The following is a 12,270-nucleotide window of genomic DNA, read 5'->3' as shown; positions in this document are numbered from 1 at the left end:
AAAACCAAAACACCGGTCCCTATTCATAAGCGATATCGCGTTGCATCTTCAAAATATACATTTCTTCGTTCAAAAAAACACATAACATTAATTTCAAGTTTATTAAGGTAAATTCTCATTATATTAAGTAGATCTCTTCGAGCGGTTTACGACTACACCGAACATGAATATTTTACGTCAACCTGAAGCTGAGATAAATTGAGTGGAATGTTGCCGCGCGGCCGAAAAATGACGTCACTTCTGTGCATCTCATCTAGGGGAGGAAGAGGGAGATGCGAGCGACTTCGTTCCGCATTACCGCTACGGGACTCCTTGCCCTACAATGATATTATAGTATCATAGTTGTAAGTAATTACTTTATAAATTATAGCGGTTTTCGCTGTTCCATTATTTTCGTTTATCGCAAAGCCCGAAGTGCAGCCCCTTTACTGACCAAGTTCGTAGACGTAGTCCTGCATCAAGAAGACCAGATGCATGTGTCACAATAATTATTAATTAGAGACGCTGTTAAATTAACATGCATGTACCAAATTTAGGAATACAGAATGCGGTTATAGTTATATTAAGCAAAATCATAGAATATATTGTTGTTCAGTGAACTGTCAGAAGACAGGGTTGTACCTCATAAGTGACACCAATAAGGCATCACTTATGAGGCAACTAAGCCAGGAGATAATGGGTCAGGGTGGTCAGTTCCTTTTCCCCATCCATTGCATACATCGCTGACTGGTAAGATATTACACTAATCAGACTTCATTTGTATACAATTAGTAAGGGATATGCTACTATAGCTAAATGACAGCTGTGAGCAGTATGGAATGAAGATAAATGCCAACAAGACGAATACCATGGTTGTCGGAAGAAAAATAAAGAAGGTAAACTTGCGAATACTAAATAAGACAGTAGAGCAAGTGGACAGCTTCAAATGCTTGATGTGTACTATAAGCAGTAATATGAGCTGCTGCCAGGAAGTCAAAAGGAGGAGAGCAATGGCAAAGGAAGCTTTTAATAGAAAAAGGAGCATTTTCTGGAGAAAGAACTAAGGAAGAGACTAGTGAAGTGCTTTGTGTGAAGTGTAACATTGTATAGGGCAGAAACATGGACATTACGACGAAGTGAAGAGAAGCGACTAGAAGCATTTGAAATGTGGATATGGAGAAGGATGGAGCGTGTAAAATGAACAGACAGAATAAGAAACGAAGCTGTGTTCGAAAGAGTGGGTAGAGAAGAATGATGCTGAAACTGATCAGAAAGAGGAAAAGGAATTGGCTGGGTTACTGGCTGAGAAGAAACTGCCTTCTAAATGAGGCATTGGAACGAATGGTGAACAGGAGAAGAGTTGGGGCAGAAGAAGATATTAGATGATAGACGACATTAAGATATATGGATCATATGCGGAGACAAAGAGGAGGACAGAAAATAAAAAAATCTGGAGAATGCTGGGTTTACAGTGAAAAACCTGCCCTTAGGCAGAACACTATGAATGAATAAATGAATGAATGTTCTTCCTCTGACACATATTGTGAAGTGAAATGTACTGCCTGATAAGAGATCATGGACCATGAAACAGGAATAAAGGAATCATTCGGTTATTAATTAAGGGGAAGGATCTACAAGAAATCTCTTTTGTCATATTATTTTAAGTAGAGCCTTTATTTCCCTAACATAGTTTCATATCAATGTATGAAGCCTTTTAATACAACATTATCTCTTTTTCCCTTAATGGTACGGTCACAGACATAAAAAAAATACAAAAATGTAGTCTTATAAAGAAAATGATATATCTGCTCTCAACAGTATCACAGAATTACAAATCTTGTCTTAAATGAAAGCTAAAACCTGCTAATCAATTTTTGGATGATTTTTAGAAATTTTAATTTTTATATTTTTATTTTGCATTTTTATGAACAGAAAGAAAAATTGCATGTCTATTTTTACTTATTTATTAATTTTCAATTTGACAATTTCCTCTTGCAGAATTATTTATGTATAATGTGAGAATATGTCCTGAAAATGTTATTCAATTATCTCTATTATTGTCTGAGATATTATATAATAAATGTTGAGAAATGTAAAATAAGCAAACTCCGGATATTGAACGGAGAGGTTTGAGCACAGAACACAGAGGCTATTTAAAAATGACGTAAGAGCAGTTATTTTCTTTCTAACGACCTTGATATTTCGCTCAAATTAAATCAATACTATGAAGTATTTTTAGGCTAAAAATATAAAAAAGTTAATTTTGACACACATTTGGTCATTTGTGTAGGTTCTTCCCCTTAAGAATAATCTTTGTTATATTAGCGATTCATTTATTTGAATCAATGATGAGGCACGTAAGTCACCCATTTCACATAACAGAACAAAGACGTCCACACCTGTGAAGTAACGGCTAGCTCTTCTGGCCGCGAAACCAGGTGGCCCGGGTTCTATTCCTGGTCGGGACAAGTTATCTGGTTGAGGTTTTTTCCGTGGGTTTCCCTCAACTCAATATGAGCAAATGCTGGATAACTTTCGGTGCTGGACCACGGATTCATTTCACAGGCATTATCACCTTCATCTCATTCAGACGCTCAATAACCTAAGATGTTGATAAAGCGTCGTAAAATAGCCTACTTAAAAAAAGAACAAAGACCATTACCCTTAACTGGATAATCAACTAACGGACTTATCACATTTTATATTAGCATCATATATTTTTAACGTTAATGGTTATAAGCTATAACTCAATTTTGAATGTTCTCCAATGTAGTGGTGGTGATGGTAGTGGTAGAGCTTTTAGTTGAAATTCATTTAACGACGCTTTTAGCTACAAAGGTTATTCAGCGTCGAAATTGAACATGGTCGAGAAATGGCCGGAAATTGTCTGAAGCTCTCAATCGAGTGTCGATTGTACGACACGGCCAGTTGTTCGTTAAAGTCTATCGCCTTGGGTCGATTTAGACCAGGGATGGGCAATATGTTCCCGCGCGGGCACTGTATACACCAGCCCTTCATTTCTCTCCCCACAAATCTTCTGTCTGCGTGTACATACACTAAGCAGAAGTTGAGCTCGGTACCATATCGTTCTCATTATGGATGTTTAAAGTGCTGGAATATAGCGAATAAATTGTAAGTTTCGTTTTAATATTCAATAAATATGGGAACAAGACAATTTTGTTATGAATAAAGGCAAATCTCAATGCCTCAACTCTTCAGTTGAGATTTATATAAAACATAACATCAGACGACATATAGATCTTGAACACAAGAAGGATTTTGTCGAATATAAACTTATGGATAAGCGTTTAAACAGGATTGTTAAAAATGGTTTATATTAATAAAATAGTTGTTACATGCGATAGAGCAATGTGTTATTTTAACGTAGCCTATTTGTTGTTCAGGTTGAAATAATGAGAAAGTTTTCAAGAATCTACAAGAATAATTTGTTAAAGGAAAAGCCAACTCACAATCACTACTAGTTGAAAATGCAGGTCGAGCAATTTATTGCAATTCAAACATAGAGGAGAGTCATACAGGAAAATACCCTTTTTCATAAATCAGGTAAAACCGGGAAGGAATTCTTGAATTATTATCTAATGACAAGTCTTCTAACTTAATATCGCAGCTAAAAAGCTGGCAATCTTTGAATCCACGCATGTATGCGAACATTTTTTTTTCTAAAATAAACCTGATGAAAAATATTGCGCTTACACGTCTAACAGCCTATCATCTCGTAACTGCTTTACGTGTATGCAGTTTATGCATGGTTGCCCGGAGATTGAAACTTTAGCACACGTCTTGGGATTCTGTGAACAGGGATTTTCTCTTGAGGAACTCTAGACATCATCTTATAAGATCAAAAATTACTGCCGCATTAAGAAATAAGGGTTGGATTGTAGAAGAAGAAATCTCCTGTCTAGCTGAAAATAGGTCAACGAGACGAGTCGATATTTTAGCGTACAATGCTGACACTAAACAGGGCATCATTGTGAACTCCAGGATACGTTTTGAAATAGGATGTCATCAATCAGCCGAGGTCCACTATGAAAAGAAGTCGATCTATGAGCCTACGGTCAACTATTTCAAGCTGAAATATGCCTTAATTCACGTGATCGAGGGACTATACCAGCTTTTTTCGAAGAATTTCGACGGTAGTTTGTTCTGCCAACATCTCTGAGGGAAGACATTGTGATAACTGTGTTAAAAAAGTTCTGTCAAATCCTGATTAATCACATGGTGCCACATTAATAGCAATTGTAATTTTTCATGTCCTTTTGTTTCTTTTTTTAAATTTAATTGCCTATATTTACATATGTATATTTATATGTTTTAGGATATACTGAGTCCGTAAGGGCTACCCTAAATGTGGGGGGCAGTTTGTAATAATTATTCATCCTAATATAGGCAGACTCGTTCTGACAAAAACAATATAGGCTGTCTAGAGGTAATAAGTGATTATTTATAAAGAGTGCTAAGGCATAGTGAGCATATAAATGCCTATATTAGGTAGGTCCATTTATCTTGATTTGAAATGTTTAATATAATGGCATGTCGCACTAGTTTTGTACATTCCTAAACGGAAGAAGCCAAGTTCATGTGATCGGAAATATTGTGGAAGGAGTGAACTGAATGACGTTTACCTCCCCTCCGTTATGTCCATGCCTGCTTTAGACCCACAAACCTCAAACAGATCTTCTGCACAAGTATGGTAGCCGCAAGACGTCCAAGGACGACTGAATGTTCATAAAAACGAAAAGAGAGAGAAACCACGAGAAGAGAAGTCGTAACAGTAAGACATGTGATTCACATTCGCAGAGAAGTGTTTGTACACAATTCAAAGCTTACGCTTACAGAATTTGATGTCACATACGTACGCGTTCTGTGTCGTACTTGTCACTTTTCATCGTGGCTACCATATTTGTTTGCACTATGACATAGACACTGAGTGGCTCCTTTCTAGGTTATTAAATTTCAATGTTAATTCAATTACTACAGTAAGCTTAATAATGAAAATATCACCTGACATATTTACTAAAGTTGATGAAGTATCGTACTGTTCTCAGACCGATACAGGTATATTTTAACAATTGACATGCTAAGTGTTGTGGTCCAATTGCTAGCGCGTTGTCCTTCCATCCAGGTTCGATCCCCGGCCAGGTCGTGATGGAATTTATGGTGGACAAGCAGATGTTACAGAAGGTTTTTCTTAGGGTACTCCCTTTTCCCGCTATCATTCCATCAACACTCTCATTTTATCTATCATCTGCAATAGTAAAACTAGGCTCGGGAATAAGTCTTGGGGGTACGGGTTTCCGATGCTGATAAAGGAAAGACATGGAGCTCCGACCTCTGGGGATAATGAAGCTAATCGTATGCGGATGGGATCTCGCTCTATCAGAGCCTGAGAAAGATTTCCCATCTTCTGAGTCGGCTGATCAGGAATGGCTTGGGACTTCGGACTCCTGGGGTTTATTAGGGTATTCGTCCATGAAATGAGACCTGGCTCTGTTGGGGGCTGAGACAGGATGGCCCACCTGTCAGCGACGGAATAACGAATACCATCCGGCCACCTGTCGGACTTGAACAATCATAACATATTAGAGCAGTCATGTCAACTGATGCCCATATGGGCAAGCGTGCGCTTTAGTGCTCAGAAGAGCCTGAGCGCTTTAAAGCGGAAAAGAAAGAGACTGACGAGAGAGGTAGTATATACCTCTTGGTCGAGCTACATACAGGGATGGCCAGCACTGGTTTAATAGATAAAGGGAAGATAATTTATTAAAACTGTATCCATGTTAATTTTTAGATTTGTCTGAGAAGTATAAGTGCATTATAACTAAGAATTTAAGGTTCAATTTTAATGCTCATTTTTCACGAGTTTCCTGGTTATTCCAAAGCAGTATTTTCTCAACTTTTTACAGAAAGGTGAAATTTTCAGATATTTTTATTTAGTAGTCTTACAGGTACTCAAACAATGTTATCGTAAATCTAATATCCCTATCGTAAATATGTATTACTGAAGATACGTATTGAAAATTTTGAAAATATTCGGTTGAAAAATGTTTGTAAGAAAATGAATTAACAAAGGAACTACTGTTACATCATAAACAAAGATCCATATGTTGTAAAAACGTCAGCTCTATAGCTTCAGCAGATTTCGAGAAAATAATTTAATATTCTGGTGATAGGAAGTTGCCCATCATTATCACCTTAAAAGCATAATGCGATAAGGGTTTTGTTATGTAATATTAGTTACAGTTGAAACATATACCTAGGTAACTTTGCTTTGTACTGTAATATTGTTTTGATTAGTTTATTGATTACTTTTATAAGGCTAAAGAAACCATCAATATCAATTCCAACTTACCATGTTATACTTAATCTGTTTCTTTGGGATATCACTTTCTTTATGGATGATGTTTCATTCACTTAATATAGTATAGTTTTACGGCTATGAAATTTATGTTAATATTCCTTCGTAACTCTTTATTATGTTATTAACTGCAATATTAAGAAACTGGTGTTGTACTTTGTTTTACAGACAATATAACTTAGCTAATATCAAACAGCAAATAGCCATATAAAATAACAACATAAAATTTCACGTTCTGTTTGAAGTTTGTACACTACTGTTTTATTAATCCAACAGGCTCCTTATTCATATACATAATCCTTGCTCCTTCAATACCTAGCGCTTGATGCCCGCGCACGACGCCAAGGTCAGAAAAATGCGTTTGCTTTGATATCACTGTATTAGAGGGTGCATAATGGGCCAAAGCGTGCCTAAATTTGCGGACCCGTTCCTTGTTCAGCTCTCGTAAAGTCAAGCTAAGTCATGCTAGGTATTGAACTCACTCTGGTTATGCTTATATGGTTTCACCATATCAGTCTGGCTGCCATATTTTTTGTACTGTGACATAGACACTGAGTGTCTCCTTTATAGGTTATTAAATTTCAGTGTTAATTCAATTACTACAGTAAGCTTTATAATGAAAATGATGTCCTTCCATCCAGGTTCGATCTCCGGCCTGATCGTGATGGAATTTAAGGTGGAAAAGCAGATGTTACATAAGGTTTTTTCTCGGGGTACTCCCGTTTCCCTATATCATTCCATCAACACTCTCCAACGTCTCCTCATTTCATCTATCATCTGCAATAGTAAAAATAGGCTGGGTGAAGTCTTGGGGATAGTACGGGGTTTCCAATGCTGATAAAGGAAAGGCATGAAGCTCCGACCTCTGGGGATAATGAAGCTAATCGTATGCGGATGGGATCTCGCTCTATCAGAGTCTGAGGAAGATTTCCCATTTGTCAGAGTCGGCTGATCATGAATGGCTTGGGACTCCGGACTCCTGGAGTTTATTAGGGTATTCGTCCACGAAATGAGACCTGGCTCTGTTGAGGGGTCGGCATCGGTAGCGCAGTTGGTATAGCGTTGGCCTTCTGTGCTCGAGGTTGCGGGTTCGATCCCGGCCCAGGTCGATGGCATTTAAGTGTTCTTAAATGCGACAGGCTCATGTCAGTAGATTTACTGGCATGTAAAATAACTCCTGCGGTACAAAATTCCTGCACACCGGCGACGCTGATATAACCTCGGCAGTTGCGAGAGTTGTTAAATAAACCACAATGTTTTAATTTCTATGGGGGGCTGAGACAGGATGGCCCAGCGACGGAATAACGAATACCATCCGGCCACCTGTCGGACTTGAATAACCATAACATATTAGAGGTCGCATAATGGGATCTAGGTCATTTCATAATCGGAAATTTCGTCACCGTTTTAGTTTGTCACCTATTTTTCGTCATTAGGTTTTGGTCATCAAATATATTTTGTCATCATGTTTTTCGTCATTGAGGAGATTTTGTCGCTGAAGATATGTTGTCTTCATATATATTTTGTCATCTTTTTTATACTGAGGGGATTTCGTCATCAAAATAATACAGAAAAGTAATCTTTTTATTATGAGTCCAAAACCATCACTGTATAATTATTTTAATGCTCTGTGCTATTATGGATTTTGAAATTGCATACATTCATCCTATTTTTATGAAGTTTCAATCAAAATTTCCACTGAAGTTGTGACCTATGGCACATAGGTAACCACGGATGTTATCTTCTGTTCTATAGGCTTCATACCTATTGACAATTCGTGCAATTCTCTTATCTAAGGACATGTATTTCTTATTTTTCCTGGCTGGAGACTGACCTGCTTCTAATTTCTCAATGCCCTGATGTATCCTTGCAGTCTCCTCCTGTAACAACTGAAGAACATGGTGAAAGGAGGGATATGCTTTGCCCATTAAAGTACTGAGACGTCTATGCTACGCTTCGCAAGTATTTGTTGTTCTGGGCAGGTTTTCCCTGATATGAATGTAACAATTCCATGTATTTGGAGGGAACATGGGCTGCTGCCTGTCTCTGCCACGTCTACGACTCATGACATAATTATCCTCGAAGTAATTGAAGATTGGGGTTTTCTTGGAGAATATCGAAGCGTTTATTACATCATTCTCTGGTACAAAGGCCAAGTCCCTCTGTTTGAATACGTACCATTTTATATAGGTATCATCAAAGGAAGCGACGCGAAGGAGGGAAAATTGTGGTGGCGAATAGTAATCAGGAAATTAAATTGGTGACAAAATATGGTGGTGACAAAAGTGATTTGGTGACAAAATATGATGGTGACAAAAGTGAATCGGTGACAAAATGTTGCAGTGGCAAAATGTAATATGTGACGAAATTACCGGGTGACGAGAAATCGGTGACGAAAATTCCGGAACCCCGCATAATGGGCCAAAGCGTGCCTAAATTTGCAGACCCGTACCTTGTCCAGCCCTCGTAAAGTCAAGCTAAATCATGCTAGGTGTTGAACTGACTCTGATTATGCCTATAAGGTTTCTGGTTGTATCTATACAGTCACAGAGATTTATTTAGTGAGGGATAGTTTAAATTAAATAAAAAGTTCGTTATACTGTTTTGTTCGTTTGTAGTTATCGAGAATAAAATGTGTCTTGAAACAACTTTAACACTCCATATAAAGTAAACAAGTAAAAATTTATTCAGCACATGAAATTACACATTCCTTGGTTTAGCCATTTATTAGTCACAATAACTTGTGTGCACTAGTAATGTTGATCCGGTAGTTGTTTTGCTGTCCGCAAAGCGCTGCGCTCCTGAGATAATAGTTATTGTTTTAATAATTTATTTTAATTATTTATTAGATAATTGTTTCATCCAAAAGGTGTACAACTGAAAGCGGAAAATAACACTAATGGGGAGACAACCTTGTAGCTTTATTTATTAAGGAGATAAGAGTGTTTGTTTAAAAGGTACTGTGTATTTATTATTCAATATTTCAATTGAGGCGTTTAGTTGCAAAATCAGATATATAACTAAAACATAATTTTTCAGTATGAAGGAAAAACGTTTGCAAGGAACCAAGGATTTGCAACCAATACTATTCTTTCATCATACAAATCCATGTGATGTATCTGACTTTGGAGCATAACAGTGCTATAGCAGTTGTAGACTCATATGAAGATATGAAATATAACATTAACTCATTTTCGAAAAAAAGTGATGTATCTGATTTTGTAACTCACGCCTCAATTAAGCTCGTCAAGACCTTTCCAAAAATGTATCACAGTGGGTCATTCTAATGAACAGAACGTTAATAAACGGAACATTATTGGTGCCTTGGCGGCATGGTTTATGTGCATAGTATGAAGTTGTTTGAGTTTAAGTTGGTGTAAACAAACGTAGTACATTGCAGATGATACTCAAGGTCGCGTAATCCATTACACGTAGATTTAATTTCATTACGTTGAACACTGACGACTGAGTGAGTGGTCTGTGCTACATTTGGTTTCATGCGTTTACTGTAACCTGGGGTATCTGCAATGTAGGCCTACTACGTAATGTTTACATATGATGAAGGATGAATAGAACAGAAAAAAATTCTCTCCGGCACCGGGACTCGAACCCGGGTTATGAGGTCTACGTGCTGACGCTTTATCCACTAAGCAACACCGGATTCAGTTCCGATGCCGGATCGAATCCCCTCAGTTTAAGTTCTACCGCTCAGTTTCTGGAACTGGAACTGGATAAAGCGTCAGCACGTAGAGCTGAAAACACGGGTTCGAATCCCGGTGTCGGAGAGAATTTTTCTGTGTTCTATCCATCCTTCATCGTATGGTAACGCAGAATTCCTGCACGGAAATATCATATGTACTTCGGTACATCATAATAATATGTGTTGTTTACACCAATTTAAAGTTAAACCACTTCCTTTTTACATACGGTACTATACACAGGAATCACGCCGTCAAGGCATCAAATAACATTCCGTTTATTACGTTTTGTTTATTAGAATGGCCCACTGTGATATATTTTTGGACACGTCTTGACGAGCTTAATTGAAATACTGAATAAAAAATACATAGTGCCGTTAAAAAATAAATTGTATTGTATTTCTGGTGGTGTGGAAGAGAAGGCCTGATGGCCTTAACTCCACCAGAGTAAATAAATAAATAAATATATATATAAATAGATAGATAGATAGATAGATAGATAGATAGATAGATAGATAGATAGATAGATAGATAGATAGATAGATAGATAGATAGATAGATAGATAGATAGATAGATAGATAGATAGATAGATAGATAGATAGATGGATGGATGGATGGATGGATGGATGGATGGATGGATGGATGGGATGGGATGGGATGGGATGGGATGGGATGGGATGGGATGGGATGGGATGGATGGATGGATGGATGGATAGATAGATAGATGGAATAGATAGATGGAATAGATAGATGGAATAGATAGATAGATAGATAGATAGATAGATAGATAGATAGATAGATAGATAGATAGATAGATAGATAGATAGATAGATAGATAGATAGATAGATAGATAGATAGATAGATAGATAGATAGATAGATAGATAGATAGATAGATAGATAGATAGATAGATAGATAGATAGATAGATAGATAGATAGATAGATAGATAGATAGATAGATAGATAGATAGATAGATAGATAGATAGATAGATAGATAGATAGATAGATAGATAGATAGATAGATAGATAGATAGATAGATAGATAGATAGATAGATAGATAGATAGATAGATAGATAGATAGATAGATGGGTAAGTAAGTACGTAAGTAAATAAGTAAGTAAATAAATAAATAAGTAAATAAATAAATATGTAAATAAATAAATAAGTAAATACATATGTAAGTAAATAAATAAGTAAGTAAGTAAATACGTAAGTAAATGAATAAGTAAATAAATAAGTAATCAAATAAGTACCTAAGTAAATAAGTAAGTGTAAATAAGTAAGTATATAAGTAAGTAAGTAAGTAAGTAAGTAAGTAAGTAAATAAATATCTAAGTAAATAAGTAAATAAATAAATAAGTTGAATAAATAAATAAGTAAATAAGTAAATAACTAAGTAATAAATAAATAAATAAATAACGCTACAAGGTTGCCTCCCTGTCAGTATTATTTCTTCTTTTCAGTTGTACACCTTTTGTGTGAAACAATTATTCATTTGGTGCTTGCGTACAAAGTTATTTTGGGTGGTCAGGATAAGTAGAACATTCTACTTATCCGATTCAAGCAGAGTGAAACTTCAATTCTTTTCACATTTACATTCCTATCAGTTTCATCTTCGTGAACTATTGCAGAAAAAGTATACACTAACATTTTATTTCTCCTGAAAAGAGATCATGTCTGATGTGTTGTGCTCCCGTCATCTTTTGATCAAGATATATTTTGTACTCCACAAAGACATTAATTTTGTCGTGTCGTGCATTTCAAGTACACTATTACACGTGCTGATAACTGACGATTGAAGGGCTGCCTAAATTCCTCTACCAAGATGGATATCCAATTACTGAGACCTTTGTCTTGGATAAAAGGTCTGATGTGCTGTAGTAATGCGCATGATGTGGGGAATCTATTCAAGTTTATACATGCGCGCACAGCGCTGCTGGTGACAAGGTTTAGCTGTGCATGATATGTCTCTTAGACATATGCAAAGTTGACGGATGCTTACGTAAATGTGTTGAATGGATTTAACGAGCAGGATCCAAAAAGTAAACAACGTGAAGCGAATTACATGTTCTATTTCACTGTACGTTGTGTCCTGGTGGTTAAGGATTCTTGCTATTTCATCCGAAGTTCACGACTCATATTCGGAAAATAAAATACATAGAATTCCAATTATCCGGACTAATAGAGGGTAGTGTATGATCCGGATATGCAGGA

Source organism: Periplaneta americana, chromosome 3 (genome assembly GCF_040183065.1).
Source record: "Periplaneta americana isolate PAMFEO1 chromosome 3, P.americana_PAMFEO1_priV1, whole genome shotgun sequence".
NCBI lineage: Eukaryota > Metazoa > Arthropoda > Insecta > Blattodea > Blattidae > Periplaneta > Periplaneta americana.
This window is presented reverse-complemented; position numbering follows the sequence as displayed.